The 25,622-nt window shown below is 34.0% G+C and overlaps 1 long non-coding RNA gene across 1 annotated transcript in view; it reads right to left on the reverse strand.

Annotated features, from left to right (window-relative positions):
* Positions 1-9,112: 9,112 nt before the first annotated feature.
* The window catches only part of LOC149494731 (uncharacterized), a 31,615-nt gene continuing 15,105 nt past the window's right edge, over positions 9,113-25,622 (reverse strand). The window contains exon 2 of the long non-coding RNA XR_016321872.1: positions 9,113-9,752. This is a non-coding gene — a long non-coding RNA (uncharacterized LOC149494731). The remainder of the gene's footprint in view (positions 9,753-25,622) is intronic.

The following is a 25,622-nucleotide window of genomic DNA, read 5'->3' on the forward strand; positions in this document are numbered from 1 at the left end:
GGGCCGCTCTCCTGATGAGCCCATGGCAGGGCGAAACCAGTTCGGTACGGTATGGCAAGGCTTGCCTCGGAGCTATGCGGGAGGGCTCCCGGGGCGCCGCACGGGCGCAGTGCTGCGCGAGACTCTATGCCCGTGACACTTAGCTCTAATTATTTCACTTTCTTTTGTAATAAGAAATTCTCTTTCTTCTCTCTTTTTGCAACACTTGCATTCTATGTAAGTAAGGTTAATTTAGTCCTATGAACAAGTGGAGCAAAGATTTGATCGTTGAGTTATTCAAGTGATCCCTAAAACTAAGACACGATTCTTTTAATAACTCAAAACTGTTATTTCTTATATTCTTCTTCAATCTAGGTAAAATATTATCCAAAACATGATAAGTGAAATTAAAATGAACCATACTACATAATTCTAATTCCCGATCTTACTAATTCTCTTAGAGATATACATGCAGATTTACAAAAGAATCCTTAAATTGCGAACCAAATTAACTTAAAATAACTTTCTCCACTTTTCGCCTTCTTTTTCTTATTTTTGCTTTTACTTTGCTTTTGGAGATGTGTGATCATTTTAAAGTCTGTATCAAGAGGCTAGAGTTGATACTCTCTATTTTGATTTAATGTTTTTGGTTTATTGCTTTTGGAAGATTTGTGATTACCCTTAAATCTTCATAAAGAGGCGAGAGTTGCTTTATTCTTTATGGATGAAATACACTATTTTTATTCATATATTTTTATATGCCCTTGCATTATATTGAAATTGCTCATTAAAATTGCTTTCATTAGAAGCATGTTTTAATCTTAAGTCAAATAACTCAATTGCTTTATATCAAAAATCTATTCCCTAAGTCCTCTTTGGTTTCAAGTTCTAATACACTTTTCCATTAGACAATTAATTTGGAGTTAAACTTGTGATTTTTCTTCAAGTTCTTCCTAAATTGAACTAAAGATAGCGATTTGTTAAAACAAAAAGATTAAACAACCTTTTCTTTGTGTAGTTCAAGTCCAAATGAGAGTTTCGATTCCTTGAGCGGATTGGATATAATGCTTGGGTGGAATCTCACAGTTGACAAATCTACTAAGGAGTTAAACTTTAATGAGTAAGGTTGTACTGTAGGACCTAAATGAAATTCTTTATTTCACATGTGGTAGACATGTTCCCTCGTTAGTGGACAAAGAATGGCTTTAGAGTTGTATGAACCATAATGAATGAAAGACCTTATTATGTTCATGAAACTTTGTTTTCCACACTCGTACATGCATAAACATAATCGCATATCGCATACCAAGCAAACATACTCATAAGACTAAGAGCCTTGATTCAACTTAAGAAGTCAAAACCTTTACCTCCAAACAACACTGTTCCAAACTTCAAGACCTTTGAAGAATTTTTTGCCCTCTACCTATACCCTCCAAATGGGAAACACTTGACCTTAAACACCATACATCCTGATATCGTAGGCACCTTCCAAATTTGTACCATTTAAGAAACCATTGATCTTAAACACCATGAAACCCTAATATCTTAGACACCCTCCAAATCTCAACCTTTTGGGGAAACCTTAACCTTGAAGCCTTAAAAGCGTCAATCTTTGGGAAACCTTATCCTAAACACCTTGAGATACTTAACCTAAAAAACTTTTTGACAACCATCCTCGTTTAAATACTTCCTTTTAGGTAACCTTAGCTGAGATAGTTAACTTGAAAAATGTTATAGGAAAACCTTTCTCACATAAACATTTCCCTTTAGTTAAACATTACCTTAAACATACACATTTGGGTTAGGCATTAGCTTAAACTTCCACTAGGTAAATATTACCTTAAATATATCCACTTGGGTTAAGCATTAGCTTAAACTATTGCTAGGTAAACATTACCTTCACTAAATATCCACTTAGTTTAAGGCTTAAACTGCCACTACCTTTTAGATAAATATTACCTTAAACATACCCACTTGGGTAACTCTTGCTTGAACTGCTAATGCCTACTTGGGTGAAACTCTTACCTTAAACTACCAAAGCCCACTTAGATAAAGCACTTGCTTAAACTTTCCACACCTTTTTTTGATAATCTTTTACACTTTATCAACTCTAATCATCAAGCTCTTTTCAGGATATAGAACGAGCCAAACACCTACTTATTGAAACCGTGTCCTAAACTAATAAGGGCATCCATTAATGAGACAACCTTTTCTAAATAAGCCCTTACATCCTAAGGCACCTCTCATTTTCCAACGCTCTTACATGGTAAATACCCATCAGCCTACATGTTTAAATCAACCTAACCCACTTCTCTTTGTTTACATAAAAGGTACTAATGGTTCTCAATAACATTGAAATGAAACTAATGATTATGACCCTCCTCGCTCAACAAAAGGAATCCTTTCTTAGCTCTTGTTCTTATTCATTTTTTAAGAAGTCAAGGGTATTATGACATCCCGACCCAGCAAAGCGATCCTAAGAGGGCGGGTAGAGCGAAGCTCCTGGCTAACTTCTAGGATGGCAGGCTAGCTAGGGTAGTGGAATGCGGGAAACAGGAATGAATCGAATCATATATCGAAAAGGGGGAAACTAATCATGAGAGGCGCCTTTTGGTGGAGTGGCTGGAGAGTTGGAAGAACTCCAGGGTTAAGTGTGCTCGCTTAACAAAAATCTCAAGATGGGTGACCTCCTAGGAAGTTTCCCATTTCACCTACGGGACAAAACCGTGCGGATCTTGCCATCTTGTATGGGCGATTTGGCTTGATCCAAAGCGGACAATTCCTCTGGTGATTAGAGTCGGGTGTGACAGGTATGATCCAACAAACTTTACCACCCATTCTCCTATAGTATTTGGTAAAGGAAAATTTCTAGTCTGTAACCTAGCAAATAGATGGGATCCAGCCCAATGATCCACACTCGTTAATCCATGATTCCCTTTGAAAAATGGACATACTACTCCAAGGCTAAATCAAGCTGCCCTCAACCAAAGATACTCCAGTAGGACCTTTACTAATTTTGCATTGCCACTAAGCATGGTATATAGAAAAGTCTTAGAAGCTAACTTGATTGAACTCGAAGTGACAAAAGCACTCCCTCAACCTATTCCCAAGGGTTTGTAATATTGTTAAGCATTGTGAATACTATCAAAGACTAGGGCACAAAACAGATTTGTGCAAAACTTCTTTTTATTTCGAAGTCTGTAATCGACCTTCATGGTCCATCTTTTCAGATTTGTATAAGTCATGACTAGTGGCATTTGCTTTAATTATAAAATTTCAAAATTTTCAAGCTCTTCCTTCTATTTATTCCTTCATTTAAATTTTGCTTGAATAAAACACAAAACAATAATAAACAAACAAAAAGAAAAAAATGATGATCGCAAATTAAATCCGGGACAAAAGAAAATATTAAGAGATTATAAGAACATGTCTAATTGAAGACTGCTGTTGAAAATGAAGGCTAAATAATCCTCGAAGACCAAAGAGGAAATTACTTATGTGTCACGGTTAGAATTATTCTCCTTGGCTTAGTTAGCAAATTCGTTTCTTCTTACTTTCCAAGTTAATTCTATTTTGTATAATTTGTTTAGTAAATTTATTGCTTCTCTTACTTTCTAAATAAATTCTCCTTTATATAATTTGATTTTGCTTCTCTTACTTTCCAATAAATTCTTTTTTGTTTAAATTGGTTTGTAAATTCATTACTTTTCTTGCTTTCCAATTAATTCTCTTTGTATAATTTAGTTAGCAAATCCATTGTTTCTCTTACTTTCTAAATTAATTCTCTTTTGTATAATTTGGTTAGCGAATTCATTGCTTCTCTTACTTTTTAAATTAATTCTCTTTTACATTATTTAGTTACTAAATACATCGCTTCTTTTGCTTTCCAAATTAATTCTCTTTTATATAATTTAGTTAGCAAATCTACTGCTTCTCTTACTTTCCACATGCATTATAACTAAGTATAAGTGGTATGAATTCTCTAAAAAACTAATTTTTTGCAGAAGTATGGAGTCTACAAAATTGAGATATATAGGAAGCCCAACTGGGGATCGGTCCCAAATAATCAACATTTTCTCTTATGCCAATGACATATATTCATTGTCTTTATCCAAAAAAAAAAAAAAAAAAAAAGAAGAAGATGTTTCATTCAAGTTAAGTTCAAAAAATTAATTTATCCCTCTTGTTTATTTAGCTAAAATCAAAACATAGCCTACATTTATTTTCCTTTTATCTAGAAATTCAATTCTCTTCTTGTCTCTTTTCAAGTCATCACAACTCTCCTCCTCTTAGGGCATATATCCCTCAAGTTATTGCTATACTTAGTCCCACAACCTTCCTTGTAAAGAGCAATATCTTCTTTTGAGTTGTACATCATTTTGAGTCATCATTCAAACTTTTCGAAACTTGAGATCTACAACCCCCTCTTTTGCAATATCAATGTTTCCTTGCATGTCAATCAATAAAGCTTTTGGCCTTCTCATGGAGCTACTTTTCAAGACTACATTATACCCATAAAAAACTATTTCTTTATAATGGAAATGACAATCAAATAATCACTGACTCTATCATTTGTTTTAAACAAAGAAAATGATCCTTAAGACAAAAGCTAGGAAAGGAATTTAAGCATGATATTTGAAAATTCGAAAGGATAGATTCTATAAAAATGAATTGAACTCTTTACTTAAGGTTAAGATTAGCAATATCATGAGATTCCTCCACTTTGAAGAAAGTCTCGCAAAGTAAGGGCATGTAACTTTAAGCATGTACAACTCTACATCTTTGAAGTCTCTTTAATCCTAAAAGTTCCAGCCAAAATATCTAGGTCGACAGTCAAACAGGAAACAACTTGTCTCTACTTCTCTAAAAAACCCAAGAGGTAACCCTGATCCTTAACCATCTTTTTCTTACTTATTTCCATATCAAATAGTCATTTGACTATCCAATTCCTGAAGTCAGACTTGTTACCAAAAGTACCTTAGCATCATTAAACTTCTCAAATGTGGGACAAAATTCAAATAAGTCCCAAAAGCATGCACCTCAAATCCTCAAGGAATTCCAACTAGCCTCTAATCCTTTGAATGCGGGGAGGGGGTAAAGCCTTCGAATTCAGCCAAGATATGTAATGTTGACCATATTTTCCCAACAAGGGCAAATTTTATACGGGCCCCCTGAAAATCTTAGTTAAATTCTTAAAAAAAGTGCAATACATACCATCCTAAATGTGACTTCTAGACTATCTCAAGACTCAATCTGTAAAATGGATTTTCTTAGCATCCAAGCATAAAAGCATTTAAAGACATTTTTACCATTGCAAGTCATGAGCATTTCATATATCACATTAGTAATCATCAATCCATAATACATGCATACATGACATTATATTCTGCTTAAGAACTAACAATGCATGTGACAAGATCAACACCTATCATAAGACCTCAAAGGGAACTCTTCTCAAGGTCAAAACTTTCATTAAGATAGATCATTAACAAGGTGAGAATCAACTTCAAATGTTATAACCATTTTTAAAATGAAATTCATGTTCAAGATCAAAATCCACTTCCAGGCAGAACTCTCCTTCCTAAGACAGAACCCTACTTAGTTAAGACAAAACTATCCTTTTAAAAATGGAAGTCTTCTCCTTAAGATGAAACTCTCCTCACAGAAAAATATCTCCTCCAGATAAAATCTCAAAATATAATATAACACAATTAGCTTGATTTCATCTAAGAAATCATTTACATTCCCATAAACTTAATAATCATAATTAATAATTATCCATGCATTTACCATTCAACTCATACAATGATCACATAAAAATAACAGCTTTTCATATTTCATCTTCACATACATAGTATATAAGATTAAATAATCTAAGTAGTTCACTACAACAAAGTACATACCTTTTTAATAAGTTCCATTAACCTAAAATCTGAAATCTTACTAATATATATTTGATAATGAATTTATAATTCAAGTAATCAAAATCCAATATCAACACATCCAAATCATGTAATTGGTTCATAAATCAATTGCACATATTAAGTGCATTCATAAGGATATGCAAATCTGTATTAATGCCTCTTTTACACATTAACTTTCTTACTCATTTTATGCATAAAAAATTTTGGTAACTCAATCATGTGAGACTCACCAAGGTTACACATTTCACTTTTATAATAATAATAAAAAAATTACCTTAGGTCATGAACATTTCAATGACATAATGTGAGGCTCCAACCAGAGCGCCAGGTCCAATTCGCTAAATGGGATCGAAATGCTCATTTAGGTTAGGTTCACAAAAGGGTTTTGTAGAGTCACCACTTTGTGGTAAACTTAAGAAAAACCCGATTTGAATCCATTTAAGAAAAGTGCACTGATAAATGAAATTAAGGAGGATTTGGGGACTAGATTGCCGGTGTAAATCTTCAATTAATTGTCCAATTATTAATGTTCATCCAAATGAAAACTTTTATAGAACTCAGATGTAGAAGAATAGCACATAAATTAAAGCAAGAAAGAATATAAACCAAAAAATAAAAGCCAATTAAAAAGTAAGGTACTATTGCTTCTAGCCCTTTAATAGGGATCCTGGGGCAATCACATGTCTCCCAATGTAAAAGGAAAAGAAAAGAAGAGGAAAAATAAGGTTTTAGTGGATTAGGTCGCAGCTTGAGTTTAGAGAGTCGAGACTGCCTGCTTATTCCTTGGAATGGGAATCAAGATCAAGCAGTTCTTTCCCAAATAGGGTTGGTGGATTTTAACTTTAGAAAAGATTCATTGAAGACCTTAATTTATCATGTTTTAGACATTGGATTGCCATTTTTATAAAAAAAGATTGGGTTTTCTTTGAATCACCAAAAATGAATTTTCTTGGCTTTAGACCGCCAAATTTTAGATTAAGAATAGATTTTGGCTTTGGATCACTGAAAGTGGATTTTCTTGATTTTGAATTGCCGGATTTTGGATTAAAAATGGATTTTGGCTTTAGATTGCCATTTGGAAAAAAAAAAAAAGGCTTTTGATGAAGCCATTTAGAAGAAGAGATTAATGTAAGGAGTTAAGAACCACAAAGGTCTTACTTAGTCTTTCGGCTAGACCTACGTGGTTGATTAGAGGATGGACCAACTTGGCTTCTCCTTCTTTGGTAAACAGGGGATGGAGTAACATTTCCATCCTGGAGCTTCAGATTGATTTAAATTTCAAGGAGAAATCTAAGCCAATTGAGTTTTGGATGACCAAGAAGGGTTCAAACCCGGAGAGGGCTTTTTGTGAAGGCATCAAAGAGGCTTCAAGCCAAAGGGGAGGGAAACTTAAAATCTAGGCTAAAAGAAGAGATTAAAGAAAAAGTGAGCTAGATAAATATCGCACCGCCCACTTAGAAGGAGATGAGAAGAAAGTTAGAAAGCCAAAGGAACGTTTCAACTAAGGCCTCTAGAATGTACTTTGCAAGGAGCAAGAGTGAGATTGTATGTTTTAAAGTGAAGGGGGGGGGGATGCCCTTTATATAAAAAAAGGTTAGAAGGTAGAATTAATTTCTTTCCAATATGGGATAATTGCAATTTTCGATTTTGGGTGTCATTGTTCTTACGACCAATTTTCAACTTCTTTCTCACATACAAGTTTTGTTTGTTCGGGCTCTTTATAAGTTCTATTTTGGCTTGCAATATGTTGTTGGAAAGACCTAAATGTCTAGCTTTTAATCTAACTTGAATTGCTCAAAAATTCTATCTGTAGCTCGAGATGTGACAATTTTAATAAAGTAGGTAATCTTTTAGCTCTTTTAATTTGTAATGATTTCAATGATTTTGTCTGGTTTGTGGCCTGTTTCAAACTTGGTTTTTGACATGCCATATACCGTTTCTATCTAGTTTCAAATGGAACAAAGATTGTGCCAATTTTCCATCTGTGAAAAGCATTATGGCCAAAAGTTTGGACAAAGGCCACCTTTGACTTCTAGGTTACCCTTCTATTCTTGGCCGATTCACAACCGGTTTGGACCACATTTTTGTTAACGAAGTTTCCATGATATGAGGGTGTAAAAATACATGTCCACATATCAATCGCTCTTAAGAAGTTAGCCAAGCATCTAGACTCAACAATATTCACGTTCACTTCACAATTCATCACAGTATAAAACATTGGTTACTTGACCAACTAAAGATTACCAAAAAGAAATCACTTTAAGCCTAGTAAATTCACTTTAAGTCATATTCCTTATAAGTCTCATAATTATTTTTTATACTTGAATTAACACCTTAAATTACTTATGGTTAACTTTCTCATAATCTAATCATTTAGTTTACTTATTTATTTCCATTAATTAACTCAAGTCGTTAAAGTTACTGATGTTTATAAATGCATGAACACTCATACATTTCATTGAGTCATAAATTTTGCGCATTTTTTAGATTGACATTTACTTTATCAATACTCATTTTAAAATATTCATTTGATCACACAGATTTGTCTCGTTAAAACCAATTTACTTACAAATATTCACATGAAGGCATAGTCAAATAATAAGGATCCAATATCCAATACCATAGCCTATACTTATGTTTTACTTATTTGTTCCAATGTTAAGTGTTAGAATCAAATCTGATTGTGAATCCTAGTATCTCAATCTGATCCTAGTATCTAAATCTAATCCTAGTGTATCTAAATCTGATCCTAGTGTATCTGATTATGTATCTTATTATGATCCTATTGTATCTCATTATGATTCTTTGTACACCTATATAAAGGGTGTTGTATAATGTAAATCACACATCAATTCATACACAATTCCTTCTCATTCAACTTTAAGTTCCTGAAAAAGTATCATAGAGAATTAAGTTTACTTGAAGATAGCTTAAAAATAATCCATTTGAGTTTTAGAGAAATCCAATTAAAAACCACAGTTTCTTTAAGCAACATTTAGAGACTTAAACAATAACTTAGGTTTTAAACACATTTGATGAAAATGAAATTTAGGAGATTAAGTTTCGAATTACTAGTTTAACTTTTAAACTATTTGTCCATCATAATAACCGTTTACAACATCAATCAATGCTCAAGTTTATGCTTTAGCCATATAATTAGGTTTCTTAGGTGAATTTAAGCTCTTTTTAAAGAGGGTTTAGTAAGAATATTAAAACAAAATAGGAAATTCACCGTGTATTTATTTGGGAACAAATCTAATATTTATACAAGAGTGTTTAACCTTGAATAGAAAACGGATAAGCTACTAGAGGAAGGAATTATAATATTGCCTATTATACAAGAAAAAAATAATATCAAATATAATAAATATATTCTTCATTACCCCCTCCTCGCAAGTTGAATAGGGGTGGTAAACACGGTCAATTGGTCACGAAGAGCATGAAAATGAGCTTTGACCAATGGCTTTGTTAAGAACTAAGCTACTTGATCATGAGAAGAGATATACTTCACCTGAAGCTTCTTTTGACATACCAAATCAAATAGAAAATGGAAGTTAATCTCCATGTGTTTGGTACAAGTATATAGCATGAGATTGGCTGTGATATTGATAACATTGAGATTATCAGACCAAAGAATAAGAGATATAGCAATGGGCATACCTATTTCAGAGGGTAAGTTACAAATCCATATTAAAACTGATGTGGCAACAGCTATAGCTTGACACTCAGCATCGGTGGAAGAACGAGAAACAGATTGTTGTTGCTTAGCTGACCACGGAACAAGAGAAGAACCATAAAAGATAGCAAAACAAGTAGTGGATTTACGATCATCAACATCTCCTGCCCAATCTAAGTTACAAAAACCACACAAGGAGTGGGTGTTATGAAAGGGAAGGAACAAACCATTAGTAGCAATAGTTTTCAAGTATCATAAGATCCATTTAACATCCGCCTAATGAAGAACAGAAGGTGCATGCATATACTGACTCACTTTATTGATAGAGAAAGCAATGTCAGGCCAAGTAAACGCAAGTTATTATAGCCCACCGATAATACCGTGAAATAAAGACTCATCATGAAACTTATCACCATCACCCAAGGAAGGTTTGTCTATTGGAGAAGGAGTAGAGATATCATTTCAAGAAGACATATCACTCTTGTGCAAGAGTTCTTTAATATATTTAGATTAATGAAGTTGAAGTTTATTGTCTTGCCAAGTAGCTTCATGACCTAGAAAATAATGGAATTTGCCAAGATCACAAATAACAAAACGAGATTGCAGACTGATAAGTGTAAATTTTATAGTGTTTTTAATATAGTTTTTATTAGAATTTTAGTAAGCTTTTATTACTTTAATTTGATTTTAAATCACTTTTAATATAATTGTGTTCAAAAGCTTCTTTGATCTTTAATCCGCTTGATCTAAAAGAAAATTGTAGGAATTTGGCGTAGAAAAGATCTTTATAATACAAGGCACTTAGCCTCTAGCACGCCCAGGCCGTACTAAAAGGCACAACCGTGCTAGAAGCCAAGGAAACCAAAGGAGAGACAGAAGAGAGCACGGCCAAGGAGTGTCAAAAGGCACGGCCGTGCCACATTGGGACCACGGCGTGTCAAGCATAGCACGCCCATGGCAACTCTAGGCAGACTTCCAGAGAAAAGCACGCCCTGCCTGTGCTTTGTAGCACGCCCGTGCCTCAGTGCTTCACTAGCCCGTGCTACCTAGCACGCCCCGTGCTTCACTAGCCAGACTTCCAGACTAAAGCACACCCAGCCCGTGCCATGAAGCACGCCCGTGCTGTGCAGGCGGAACCAGCGTGAATTTAATACGCAAATCAAGCTTTTTTTCACATGGGCCGACTTCAGGGAATTTCCTAAACACACTAAACAAGACCTGGACCTATTCTTGGAGAAAAAGGAGTCCTAATCAAGAAGAAATCAAGAGCCTAAACAGTCATGATCTCCTATAAAGGATTTTGCACTAAATAAGGATTCTATTTCCTAAAAGGAGTCAGACTTGCCTTCAGGAACTCTATATAAAGAAAGGAACTTCTCATAACAGGGGATCTCGTTTTTATGCAATTTCTTTACATAATTCTTTCTCTCTCTCAAAGATTTCAAGCATCAAATAATTGTGCCAAGATTCAAGGAAGCCATCAACATAGTTGTGATACAGTTTTTATTCTAAACTCTTCATCTTGTTTCTTTCTTTATTGACTGTCTTTAAATATGATGAATGATTCAAGTATGATTGAATTTAATTTAATTACTATGTCTAGCTAAACTCTTATACTAGGGATTTGATGTAATTTAATTCGATTCCAGTTTATAATATTAAATTTATTTTTCTTTGTTCTTGTTATAACTTATTATTGTGCTTAAGGCTTCCAGGCAGAAATTATTTCCCCTGGATTGATCTATTTCAATAATCACATTCGGGAGAATGGTTATTGATATAAAAAAGATAATAATTTACTTGAGAATAATAACTTGATGCGGAAGCTATATGGTTTGACTCAAGGGGTGTTTTCATAAGTTAATAAAGTATTAAGTTGTGAACTCACAAAACAACCACAAAACCTAATAATCTGAAGGGAAGGGAATTGGGGGAAGGGAATTTTAGCTAAAACAGACGATCAGTAAGATTCTGAACAGTACAAAATTAGAGCCAATGATAACAATATCATCGAAGACAGCATAACGTGTCTGCTCCTAATGGCAAATAAAATTGTGAATTGTCGAACTTAGCACTAGAGAAGCCAAATTCATGGAACGCATCAGTAAGGCACTGATTCCAAACCCGATGAGCTTGTTTTAAATGTTAAATTGATTTCTCTAGTTGATATACGTAATTCGGATGCATAAGATCAACAAAACTAGGAGGTTGAGTCATAAACATTAACTTATCGAGTTTACCATGTAAGAAGGCAGTCAAAATATCCAATTGACAAATTGACCACTAATCAGCAATAATAATGGAAAGTAATAGGCGAATGTAGTAGGCTTGACCATAGGACTAAATGTATCTAAAAAATCTATGTCAGGTCATGGATGGTAATCGTTCACCACTAAACGAGCATTATGTCGCTCAATAGTGCCATCAGAATGAAGTTTAGTTTTGAAAACCCAGCGATGACCAACAACATTATACGATGAGATGGTGGAACTAAACACCAGGTGCCATTACCAAGAAGAGCATTATATTTAACCACCATTGATTCATTCCATTGAGGTAATTTTGCAGCTTGGGTGTAGGAAGTGGGTTCCAAATCAGTCAATAAAGATGCATGAGATGACTGAGGCTATCTTGGTTTTAGATTGCCCGTTTGGGCATGTGTCACCATAGGGTGAATACGAGTAGGAGGAGGCTGTGGAGATGCCTTTGAAGACGATACAACACCAAATGGAGGACAAGGAGACTCATCCAATGAGATAAGTAACCCAAGTCCTATGCCATTTGTAGTCGATGTATCCATCGAAGAAGACTGAATTGTATCAACAGAGGGTATATCGATGTGTTGAGGTGTAGATGGATCAGAAGTTGTAGAAGTCAAATAAGGAGATAAAGTAGTTTGCAGTAGTGGAAATGGAGATACAAGAAGGCCAATTATAAGAGGCAAATCAGTCATGGATGACAAAGTAGAAGCTATACTATTTTTTATGTGAAAAGGGAAAATAGATTTATCAAAGAGAACATGATGAGAAATATAAAACTTAATAGAATCAATATCAAAACATTTATATCCTTATGAGTTCTATTATAACCCATAAAAACACACTGTTTAGATATTGAATCCAACTTATTCTTGCTATACGACTGTAACCAAGGAAAACACAATGAACCAAAAACTCTAAGAGGAGTGTAGTCAGGCTTGGTGAATAAAATCTCATAAGAAGTCTTATGTTGCAAATGAGGTGTAGGTAATCACTAAAAACGAGAGGGAATAAATGCATGATGCAACAAAGTATAACCAGTTTCAATTACATGTCAATGTTTGCACTCAGCACATCCATTTTCTTCTGGTGTATGGGGATGAGAAATTCACTAGCTAATACCATGAGTTCATAAATATGAGGTTAGTGCTTGGAATTTGCCACCCCAATCAGCTTGGAATTGTTTAATGGGACAACTAAAGAATTCATGAACTAAGGTGCAAAATTGGTGAAAAATATCTAAAAGCATCAAATTTATTTTTCAAGAAATATATCCAAGTGTATTTGCTGAAATGATCATAAAATAAGACATAGTAATGAGAACCATCATTAGAAATAATATCAGAGCAGGGCCCCAAACATCCAAACAAACTAAATCTAATGGTCTAGTAGCATGATAATTTGAATTGGGAAAGATAACTTATGAATTTTGCTTACAGCACAAGCCTGACACAAACTATTATTAGAAGACACAAATTATTAATAGAAATTAGTTTCTTAACAGGAGTAGTAGATGCATGACCAAGATGTGCATGCCAAATGCCATAACCAGTAGACTTTGACAACGCAACATAAGATAAACAAACTGGAGAAATGAAAGGCAAGGATTTTGAAGATGTTGCGGGAATGACATAGAGATCATTGTTATTCATGCTTCTATAAAAGGACGTCCTTTGTTGCCAAATCCTTCATAATAAAATAATCAAGACAAAATTCAATGGAAACATGGTTAGATTTAGTAAAAGCTTTAACAAACAAAAGATTTTGTGTTATAGTAGGTCCACATAAAAGATTATCTAAAGGAAAGGAGCGATTAGAAAGAGCTAAATTTGATTTACCAACATGAGAAATAGATAATCGAGAACCATTACCAACTGTAACTTCATCAAAACCTTACTATTTAGCAAGGTTATCAAGATTGGCAGTAAGATGATGTGAAGTGCCACTATCCATTAACCGTGACTGATTGGATGATGAAGAAGTGCTAGCAAGGTGAGAAACTGGGCAACAAAAATGATTTATTGCCAGTCTTCGAAGAAGAACACTCACGAGACATATAACCCGAGCCACCACAATTATACCAAGTCATAGTAAAATAGTCCAAAGGAGTAAATTGCGAAATACCCAAGAACCCAGTATCAGTATTCTGTCGTAAAGCAAGAGGTGGCATAAAGGGATTAAAAATATGAGTGTTCTAGTTTGAAGAAAAGGAAGTCCCTCTACCACCACGACCTCAATAGCCTCTGCCACAGCCACCTCCACACTTTGCAAGCTACGTCTGCCTAAGAAAGTAGTGGTACAATAATAGGTGATTCATTAAGCCGTAATTGCCTTTCCTTATTTAACAACATACCATAAAGATTATCGAAAGTAATATCCTTATGAAGAGCCTCCAAAGCACGAGTAAAAGGGCGATAAGAAAGCCATAAGCCAGCTTTAACAAACTCAAATAAACCATCATCAGCAACAAGACTTTGTAGGGCCGCTAACTTGTGAGCAATATAGTTAGCTTTCTGCATGTAGGTTTTTATACTATCAAAACCACAATGCAAATTATAAAGTTAGGCTTTTAACTCACGAATATTTGGTTTTAAGGCTATAGCATAAACCACCACAAGTTTATCTCGTACCTCACGAGCATTATAGTGCCAATAATCTGAGGCAAAATCGATTCTAAAACAGTAGTGACAATCTAGTTAAGGACCATTTGATATTGAAAAAGCCAAAGTGTATATGCTGGATTAATTTGATTATCAACAATGAACTGATCAGGGATCATAGAGGAGCCATCAACATGATGATCAAGAGCACAACCTCTAAGCATAGGCAAGATATGCATCTTCCATAACAAGAAATTTATGGAAGAAAGTTTTAAGGGGAATCTGATGAGAGATATTGGGCAATAATGAAAAGGACATTGTGCTCCTGAAGCAGAAGTTACGACACCTGAAGTCTCAGTAATCACAGTAGATTGTGTTTCAGGCATAATGAAAAGAAAGAATAAAATTTAGGGTTTCAAGAGCAAAAACCTAGCTTTTATATGTTGGCTTAAGGGTCAATTTCTAATATCAGAATTTTGATGATTAAAACAAAAAAAATAAATTTAAATTATATTATTTGTGCTAATATTATTTTATGCAGAATTCTTATGGAAAGAAAACGAACAAGGCAAGTCCTACAAAATCCATATTGTTTGAAGATATCCGAAGACCCTAGTGGTTAGGTATTTAGGATACATTGTAGGATAGAGAGAAAATTCATCTATAAGCACATAAACTAATTTTTCTCTCATCAAAAATATTTTTCGGAAATTAAAATTCTTCAAAAATAAATTCTTTTGTCAAAAGTTTGTTTCGAAAATATGCTTTAAAAATAAAAAAGATTTAATTACCTAAAATTAAAGAGATTATGTCTCTAACGATTTTGGTAATAAATCATATACTTTCTTTTTCAGAAATTACCTTTGAAGATCTAAAGAATTTTAATTTATTCTCTTACCTAAAACGAAGGAAGATTGTATCTTTTCGTTTTTAGTAAGTGGTATCTTTTCGAAAAATACTTTCCCAAATAAAATGCTTTCGGAAAATCTTTATGTTTAAGGAAAGGAAGATCATCTTTTATTCTCTTACCAAAACGATAAAATAAATTTTTGGTAACTAAGATTTTCGTATCTTCTAAATAAGGAAAGCAAATATTCTGATTTCAAAATAAAATATCCACTTTCTAAAAACGAGAGTCACAAATCTTTCTATAAAAAGGTGTTTTCACGCCTTGAACAAAGTGGAAGAAAGAGTTTTCGTTTTAAGAGTATTCACCTATTGATCACATCCTTTATCTCTCAAAACTTACTCTCTACCCCAATTTTCTTTTCATCTTTACACTTCACATTTTTATCTTTAAAGAGAAAAGAATTTTGATAACTACTTTTGAAAAACGGTTCTGTGTTCTAAATGATTTTCTAATCTGAAAAACTGTTTTTCTTGTGCTTATATTTGCATTTCTTTCTGTCTATTTAGATTCTGTAATCTATAGTAGACAGGTTTTTATTTGATAAACATTTGTGTAATAGCTTAGGTGAAAAGCTATTGTGAAAGAGGTTATCAAGCAACCTTCTCTGTGAGAGAGATTCTAATGTCTTGAATTGAGTTTCTGTACTCTGCCAAAAATAGAAAGGGTTAAGGTTAACTAGAACCTTTGGAAAATCTAGTGGGATAAAGGGTAGATCTAGGTGTTGATTTATTACCTTGTACTGTTGGTTTGTCTCTTACCCTTGAAAAGAGATAACGTAGTTGAGGATCTCAAGATGAGTCTTGGGGATTGGATGTAGGCGAGTTAGTGCCGAACCACTATAAATCACTGTGTCAATCTTTTTATTTTTTGAAGTTTTGCTTGATAGTACTTTACTTACACTTCTGTTTATATTTTAGAAATGCTAATGTTGTTAATGATTTTTGATGTTCTAAAACTATAATAAGTCTTATCTTCTCTGAACATTAGAACTCTGGAATTCTGATAAGTGAATATACCAAGTTCTAAATAGTTCTTCTATTTACAGTATATTTCACTACTTGGGTTTCTAATCAGTTTTCTAAACTTGATTAAAGCTTTGTGAAGCAGTTCTAATTTCACTAACTGTCTCTCACACAGTCTTATATGTTTTTCTAAACTTTATGAGGAAGTTCTAAATACAATAGCTTTCCGTCATAAAGAAGTTCTAATATTGAATAAGACATTGTGAAGCAGTTCTAATTAATAGTTGCACTTTGCAAAGTCTATTTATAGAACATTGTGAGGAAGTTCTAATCCATAATTTATTCTCACAAGTTTTCTATTTTTCCGCTGCACTTAGAATTCTATATTCTAATTTTAAATTCTAAAATATTTTTAGAAAACCCAATTCACCCCCCTCTTGGGTTGTGCCATACATATACGGGATCCACAATCTGGTATCAGAGCCTTGGCTCTTGACTTACCGAAGCTTAACCGCTTAAGAGATAAGATCCCATGGCAACCTCACTTCCTCTTACTTCATTAGAAGGTCAATCTGTTTTTAGACCTTCTTTGTTAAATGGTTCTAATTACTTTTATTGGAAAACTAGAATGGAAAATTTCATGAAATCAGTTGATATAAACTGCTGGAGGAATGTTATCACTGGTCCTCGTATTCCCATGAAAATTATATGAGATGAGATTGTTAGAAAAATAGAAGAAGAATATACAGATGCTGATTGGAATGATATTGCTATAAATGCAAAAGCTATCAATATTCTTCATTGTGCTTTAGATGCAACAGAATACAACAAAGTGTCTGGATGTAAATCTGCGACAGAAGTATGGGAAAAACTTAAAGTTACCTATGAGGGTACAGATAGAGTAAAGGAATCTAGAATAAATATCCTTTGGAGAGAATATGAAATGTTTAGTATAAAGGAAGGAGAAACTATTGCAGAATTAAATTCTAGATTTACTAATATAGTTAATCCTTTGAGAACTCTCGGTAAGGAAATTTCAGAAGATGAGCTTGTTAAGAAAATCCTTAGAATTCTACCTAAAAAATGGGATTCTATAGGAACTGTCATGAATTACAAAGAGACTCCCGTCACTTATGATTATCTTATAGGAGCTCTTGTTTCAGAAGAAATGAAATCTTCTTTGACTATAGAAGATAAGAAAAAGAAAGGACTGGCTTTGAGAGTAGATTCTAGTGAAGAAAGTTCTTCTGATCTTGATAGTGATGATTTAGCACTAGTTGCTAAAAGATTTAAAAAGTTCTATAGAAAGAGTGGAAGGCCACAGAAAAAGTTCAACAAAAAGAACTTTCCACCCAAAAATAGTAACTTACTTAAGAAAGAACCTTCTGAAGTGGTTTGTTATGAATGCAACAAACCCGGACATATCAAGCCTAATTGTCCTAAATTGAAAAAGAAGTCAACAAAAGAGAAGCTGAAGCAGGCTTTTGTAGCTGCTTGGAGTGATTCAGATGATTCTAATGATTCTAATCCTGAAAGCCACAGTGATCAAGAAGAAATTGCTAATATCTGTCTAATGGCTACTATTGATTCTGACTCCAAAGAAATCAGTACTCCGACTTCAACACAGAAAGCTGAAATCAACGAAACAAATGCAATTGTCCAGAAGAATGAAGAAAGCACTGTAAGTATTTCTGAACCTGAATCAGAAAATGATCTTCTAAATACTTACAATAATCTTTACAATGAGTTTGAAAAGCTTATTAGAAAGCATAAAGTTCTAAAGAAAGATTTCAGAAAATTAAAGTCAGAAAGTAATCATCTAAAAGATGCTTTTATCAAAAAGTTACATGCAAAGATCTTATCATAGAAATCAAAGATCTTAAAAATTATAATAATCGATTTTCTGAAAATCTGACATATCTCAAAGAAAAATGTAAAAATCTGAATTCTGAAAGTGAATATTTGAAAACTGAGATTAGAATTCTAAAATCAATTTCAGAATCGTTTTCTAAAGAGAAGACAAGTTCTAGCTACGATAGCATTTCTAAACTGAATTGTATTTCTAATAAGAAAAATGCTGTTTCTAATGTTGTGACTTTAGAATATCAAAGTTTCAACAGAAAGAAAAATCATAGTAAGCTAAATGCACCTATTACCACTAACCCTCCAGGACCCAATATGAGTTGGGTACCTAAATCTGCTTGATCTTTTCAGGTGTGCCTAAGGAGTGAGCTGAAAACAGAAATGTGGTACATGGACAGTGCTTGCTCTAGGCATATGACTGGTGACAGAAAGAAGTTCACCAGATTATAAAAGAAAAAGGGAGGTACAGTAAGCTTTGGAGACAAAGCAAAGGGTAAAATTGTTGGTATTGGTGTGGTAGGTTCTAATCCTTCAATAGAAGATGTATGCTTAGTAGAAGGATTACATTATAACTTGTTAAGTGTTAGTCGGATTTGTGATAAAAATAGAAGAGTGATCTTTGAACCTTCTCACTGTGAAGTTCAGAACATGCATGATAATAAAACCTTATTCGTTGGAAAAAGGTTTGGAAATATATACCTAGTAGATCTCTCTGATATGCATAAATAGGATATATGTTTAGTTTCTATTGATAATTCTAGTTGGTTATGGCATAGAAGACTTGGACATGCAAGCATGCATCTTATTTCTAAACTGTCTAGGAAAGATTTGGTTCGTGGTTTGCCGAAGTTGAAATTTGAAAAAGATCACATTTGTGATGCTTGTCAAATGGGCAAACAAACCAGAACATCTTTTAAATCCAAGGGCATGGTTTCTACTTCTAGACCTTTAGAATTGCTACACCTTGATCTGTTTGGTCCAAATACTCCTTCTAGTCTTGGAGGAAAATTCTATGCATTTGTTATTGTAGATGATTACTCTAGATTCACCTGGACACTCTTCCTTAGAAATAAGGATCAGTCATATGACATGTTTGTTCATCTTTGCAAGAGAATACAAAATGAGAAAGGATACAAGACCACAGCAATTAGAAGTGATCATGGAGGAAATTTGAAAATCAGAAATTCGATGCTTTTTGCAATGAGTCAGGAATCTTCCATAACTTCTCAGCACCTAGAACACCTCAACAAAATGGAGTAGTGGAACGCAAGAATAGAACACTTTAAGAAATGGCCAGAACCATGCTAAGTGATTCTAAACTACCAAAGTATTTCTGGGCAAAAGCAGTTAACACTGCCTGTTATATTCTAAATAGGGCTTTGGTAAGATCTAAACTCAAAAAGACTCCATATGAGCTATACAAAGGTAGAAAACCAAATATTGGTTATTTTCACATTTTTGGGTGCAAATGCTTTATCCTAGATAACAAGAAAAATCATCTTGCTAAATTTGATGCTAAATCTTATGAAGGTATTTTTCTGGGATATTCTAGTAATAGTAAAGCATATAGAGTATTTAATAAAAAGACTCTAGTTGTAGAAGAATCTATTCATATTGTGTTTGATGAATCTGAATCTACATCTAGAACATTAGAAAGTGATGATGTTGTAGATTCTAATCATGAAAAGTAGAATGAACAATTAGAACAACTAGAACAGCCAGAAAGTGATCAGAACATCAATAATCAGGCTGAACCAGAAGTAGAACATGAAGATTAGAATATAGTTGAAAGTCAAATGCCAGAAACAGAAAATGAAGATTCTCAATTACCAAAAGAATGGTGATTTCATAAGTATCATCCTCAAGAAGACATCATGGATAATCCCTCAGAAAGGATGATGACTAGAGCTCAACTTAAAAGATATTTTGGTAATGTTGCTTTTGTTTCTCAATTAGAACCTAAAAATTTAGAAGATGCTCAAAATGATGAAAGTTGGATTCTTGCTATGCAAGAAGAGCTAAATCAATTTGAGATAAACCAAGTTTGGAAACTTGTTTCTAGACCTAAAAACTATTCTGTTATTGGAACAAAATGAGTGTTTAGAAATAAGCTTGATGAACAAGGTAACGTTGTGAGAAATAAAGCAAGATTAGTGGCTTAAGGGTACAACCAAGAAGAAGGCATCGATTTTAATGAGACCTTTGCCCCGGTTGCTAGACTTGAGGCCATTAGAATGCTTTGTGCATTTGCATGTTTTAAAAACTTCATGTTGTATCAAATGGATGTGAAAAGTGCTTTTCTAAATGGTTTTCTAAATGAAGAAGTGTATGTAGAACAACCTCCTGGTTTTGAAATTTTTGATAAACCTAATCATGTTTACAAACTTACTAAAGCTCTTTATGGTTTGAAGCAAGCTCCTAGAGCTTGGTATGAAAGATTAAGTAAGTTTCTATTGGAAAATGGTTTTTCAAGAGGAAAGGTTGATACAACACTTTTTATCAAAAATAAAGCACATGACATTCTAGTTGTACAAATTTATGTTGATGACATAATCTTTGGATCTACTAATGATCTTCTTTGTAAGGAATTCTCTAAGATTATGCAAGGTGAGTTCGAAATGAGTATGATGGGAGAATTAAACTTCTTCCTTGGACTTCAAATCAAACAATGTGAGAATGGAATTTTCATAAATCAAGAAAAATATACTAGAGAATTGTTGAAACGATTTAAAATGGAAAATGCCAAGGTATGTAGTACACCAATGAGTCCATCGTCAAAATTAGAAAAAGATGAAAAAGGTAAGGATGTGGATATCAAGCTGTTTAGAAGTATGATTGGTTCTTTGCTATATCTAATGGCAAGCAGACCAGACATACACTTTAGTGTTTGTCTATGTGCTAGATTTCAATCGTGTCCCAAAGAATCTCATTTAATTGCTGTAAAAAGAATATTAAGACATCTTTGTGGAACTTCTAATCTGGGTCTGTGGTATTCTAAAAATGATACATTTGATCTTATTGGGTATAGTGATTCTGATTTTGCAGGAAGCAGAACAGATAGAAAAAGCACGTCTGGGACTTGTCAATTTCTGGGTAGCGCCATTGTATCATGGTTTAGCAAGAAACAGACATCTGTTGCTCTCTCTACTGCAGAAGCAGAATATGTTGCTGCTGGAAGTTGTGTTGCACAAGTCCTATGGATCAAACAACAGTTGGCAGACTATGGACTGAAATTAGAAACAGTGCCAATCAAGTATGACAATATAAGTGCCATCAATTTATCTAAGAATCCAGTTCAGCATTCTAGAACCAAACATATAGAACTCAGACATCACTTCATATGTGATCATGTACAAAAAGGTGATATAATAATTGAGTTCATTCCTACAGAAAAGCAATTGGCAGATATCTTTACTAAACCTTTGAATGAAAATCAATTCTGCTCAATTAGAAGAGAACTTGGTATGTTAGTTCTAATCTCATAACTTTAGAACTTTGTAATTATGTTCTAAACTGCTTTCTATATTCGAAAATGAAAGACCTGTTATGTTCTAATTTTTCTTTACACGTGTGTGAAAAATGTTTTTGTCTAAAGAGAAACGCATATTGCTCTGATATGACTTTCTAATGTCATTATCAGAATCTTGCTTTAGACCAAATCCAAAAATAGTTAATTTATTATGTGTGTTTGTTTTATTATGCTTTGGCAGTTTTATTATTTTGTTATTTTTATGATTTTATTTCTTTTTTTCTATTTGTCATTTTGAATTCCCTTTAAAAACTGTTCTTTATTTTCTTCCGCCACTTAAGTGTTCTTGTCTTTCCATTAACTGCTTCATATTCTCTCTATTGCCTTCTTTCTAACAAAACCCTAAGTTGTTATGTGTTTCGAAAATCTCAACAATGGCCGAATCAAGTTCCACCTCTTCATCCGATTCCTTGACTGGGCAAGAACTTCAACTCCTAAAAAGGCTTTCAAAGAAATATGAGCAAAAGGAGTCGAAACAAAAAAAGCCAGAAAACGAACCAAAGGAAGGAAAAACCGAAACTGCTACTTCAAAGAAACAAGTGGCTAGGGCACGCGACAAAGGTAAATCTGTCCTCTCACCATATCCTCTCATGCATTCGTATGTCATTGATTGGAAATTCTTTGGTAGTAATGAGTTTGATTTCAAGGAACTCTTTGAGTTTCAAGGCTGGATGAGTTTTCTGTCACTAAACAGACTGTGTTATGAAAGTTTGGTTAAAGAGTTCTATGGTTCTCTTAAGGTTAGTGGAACAGAGTCGATCTCTGTTAAGCTTAAGGGTGAGACCAAAGCGTTGTCTTACGCTGACTTGGGAAAGATTTTTGATTTGCCAAATGCTGGGTCTAGGGTGACGAAGATTAAGGATATTTCTAGGGTTAGTGAGTATAAAAAGGAAGATTTTGTGAAGAAGATTGTGAAAAGGGGTTCTGCTGACAAACAGGGCACTATTGAGTGTTCAAATTTAACAGATAGTATGAAATGGCTATACAAACTAATTGTGCATTACATTTATCCCAAGAGTGCCTCACTCATATATGTGAACCAGGTTGAGTTGTGCATAATGTGGCACATAGTTGAGAAGAAACCTCTCAACCTATGTCATATTATTTTTGACAAGATGCAGAACAACCCTAAGAAACTGCCCTACGAAATGGTACTTACACCAGTGTTTGAGTTTCTTGATGTTGATTTAAGGGAGAGTGATGGCTTTAATGTTTCAAAGCTGGACAGTGGCTCATTAAAAATGAAAGATGAAGAAGGAGAAGAAGAGAAGGAGAAAGAAGAGAACGGAAAAGAAAAGAAAGAAAAAGGAAAGAAAGAAAAAGAAAAGGTTGAGAAAGAAAAGGAAAGAAGAGAAGAGGCTGAGAAAAAGAAGAATAGAGAAGACAAAGGAAAAGCAAAATTAGGAGAAATAGAGAAGGAGGAAAAGAGAGAGGAAGAAAAAGAAGAAGAAAAGGAGTTAGAAGAGGAAACAGAAGAGGAAGAAAAGTTAGAAAAGGAAGTAGAAGAAGAAGAAAAGTTAGAAGAGGAAGCAAAAGAAGAAGAAAAGAAATTAGAAGAAGAAAGGAAGGAGGAGACAGAAAAAGAGAAAGCTGCTGAGAAGGAAGCAGAATTAGAAAAAGAAGAAGAAATAGAAGAGAAAAAGGAGTTTGGAAAAATTGAAAAAGGAAAGAAAGTAGAAGAAGTCAGTGATGCTAAGACAGAAAAGCTAGAAATAAGTGATGAAGAAAAATCAACTGAGGTCAAAACAGAAAAAGAATCTGAGATGTTATCAGCTCAAAGAAGTAGGGAAGCTATGCTAGGAAGGATGGAGAGAGAGCTAATAGAAGAGCATAACAAGGAACTCGATGAGGCAATAAAACATTGTAAGACTGTGATTGGACAGAATCAGTCTCTCATTGAGACCTTGGAAAGGATGAAAGATGTGAATGAAAGGAAATTAGCTACTCTAAAAGTTAAAGGAACACCCTATACTCCTACCTCAGAGAAACCAAAGAGAGTCAAGCACACTGCTGGTAAACATAGGACTCATGGAAGAAAACCTCCATTGCATCCGTCTTCTAAAAGGCCAAAAAGTTCTTCTGAAACTGCTCCAGCTCAGAATATGAGAAGTTCTAAGAGGCTTAGAACTGATCCCAAGCCTCTCTGATTTGTCTTTATGTGTTGTGAACAATATTTTTTCTTTGTAGGTTATATTGTTGGAACTCTGTTTAATTTTCTTTTATTATGTTCTGACCTTTTTCTAACCCTTTTGTATGATGACAAAAAGGGGGAGAACGCAGGTATTTTGGTGGTATTTTGAATATTTTGGTACGTACTTGGTGACCAAAGTACTTATATCTGTGTGTTTATTGTTTTCTATATTGTTTTCTAATGTTTATTGTTTTCTATATGGTCTATTTTGGAGAGTTACATATTTTATATAATGAACTGAGTGTTTTAGAACTTAGATTCTTATTCTAACGTCTGTATCTGCTCTATAGGTTGGTTTTAAGATCTTTTGTTCTAATATCAGTTTCTATTCTATCTTTTTGCTCTGACCATTGTGAACCCCTTCCCCCAAAAGCTCATAGGCATGTGAATGCATGTGATGAATGAGAAGAAATACACGTGATGTGTGTGAGTCGCCACCTTGTTTAATTATTTAAGGGTAAACTAGGAAAAAACCCTAAGTGACTCCATTTTTAATTAACCTAGTTACTAGATTAATTATCCCAATGTTTAAGGCACAGTCTGCGAACCCGAGGTGGATCCCGAGACTATGTCATGTTGATGAACTAACCGATGAATGAATGCTTTGCAAGGTAAATGATGGATTAATGAAATGTTTGAGTGATTTTGACTTGCCACCCGGGTGAAATCCCGAACGTGCCTACGTACTTCCGTTTGAATGGAAGATCAAAGTCAACGTAGTTCGATAGGCCTTCTTTGAAGGGCTTTGAAGGTGTATGCTTAATGCATGAGTGTGTGTATGCTTTGTGCATGATTTTGTGTATGCTTTGTGCATTTTGTGTGTATGCTTTATGCATGATTTTGTGTATGCTTCGTGCATGATTGTTTGTATGCTTCGTGCATGATTGTGTGTATGCTTCGTGCATGATTTTTGTTTAGGCATTTTGCCAAAGAGTTGATTGATTTGATTTTAGGCATTTGATGCCAAAAATGTTGATTTTGATTGATTTTAAGGCATTTTGCCAAAAAGATTGATTTAGGCAATTAGATTGCCAAAATGATTGATTTTAGGCGATTGTCGCCAAAATGATTGATTTATTTTATGGCGTTTTGCCAAAAATGTTGATTTAAGCGATTTGTCGCTAAAATGGTTGATTTTAGGCCTTTGGCCAAAATTGTCCGGTTTTACGGCTTTGAGCCGAAAATGGTTGATTTTAAAGGCATTTTGTCACAAATGTCGATTTTACGCGATTTGTCGCTAAAATGGTTGATTTTAGGCCTTTGGCCGAAAGTTGGTTCATTTTAAGGCATTTTGCCAAAAATGTCGATTTTATGGCTTTGAGCCGAAAATGTGTTGTTTTAGGCAATTAGTTTGCCAAAATGTGCGATTTAGGCTTTTGTCGCCAAAATGGTTGATTTTAGGGCCTTTGGCCAAAATGTGTTGTTTTAGGCAATTAGTTTGCCAAAATGTGCGATTTAGGCTTTAATGCCACGATTATCGATTAATCGGGCGTTCGAGCTTAATCACAATTTACTGTTTAAACATGATTGATTAAAGCTTTTAGCCACAATTATTGATTAATTGGACTTAAGCCAGATTTATTCGAAATAAGGCGATTGAACCGTAGTTATTAATTAACTAGGCTCTTTAGCCAATATTGTCGGATTTAAGCTTAACTACCACAATTATTAATTAATCGGGCGTTAAGCTTAATCATGTTTGTTTTTATTAAAGCAGTTTATTTACCAAA

The sequence above is a fragment of the Jatropha curcas genome, chromosome 7, assembly GCF_041381405.1.
Source record: "Jatropha curcas cultivar XTBG-Jc1 chromosome 7, XTBG_Jcur_1.0, whole genome shotgun sequence".
NCBI lineage: Eukaryota > Viridiplantae > Streptophyta > Magnoliopsida > Malpighiales > Euphorbiaceae > Jatropha > Jatropha curcas.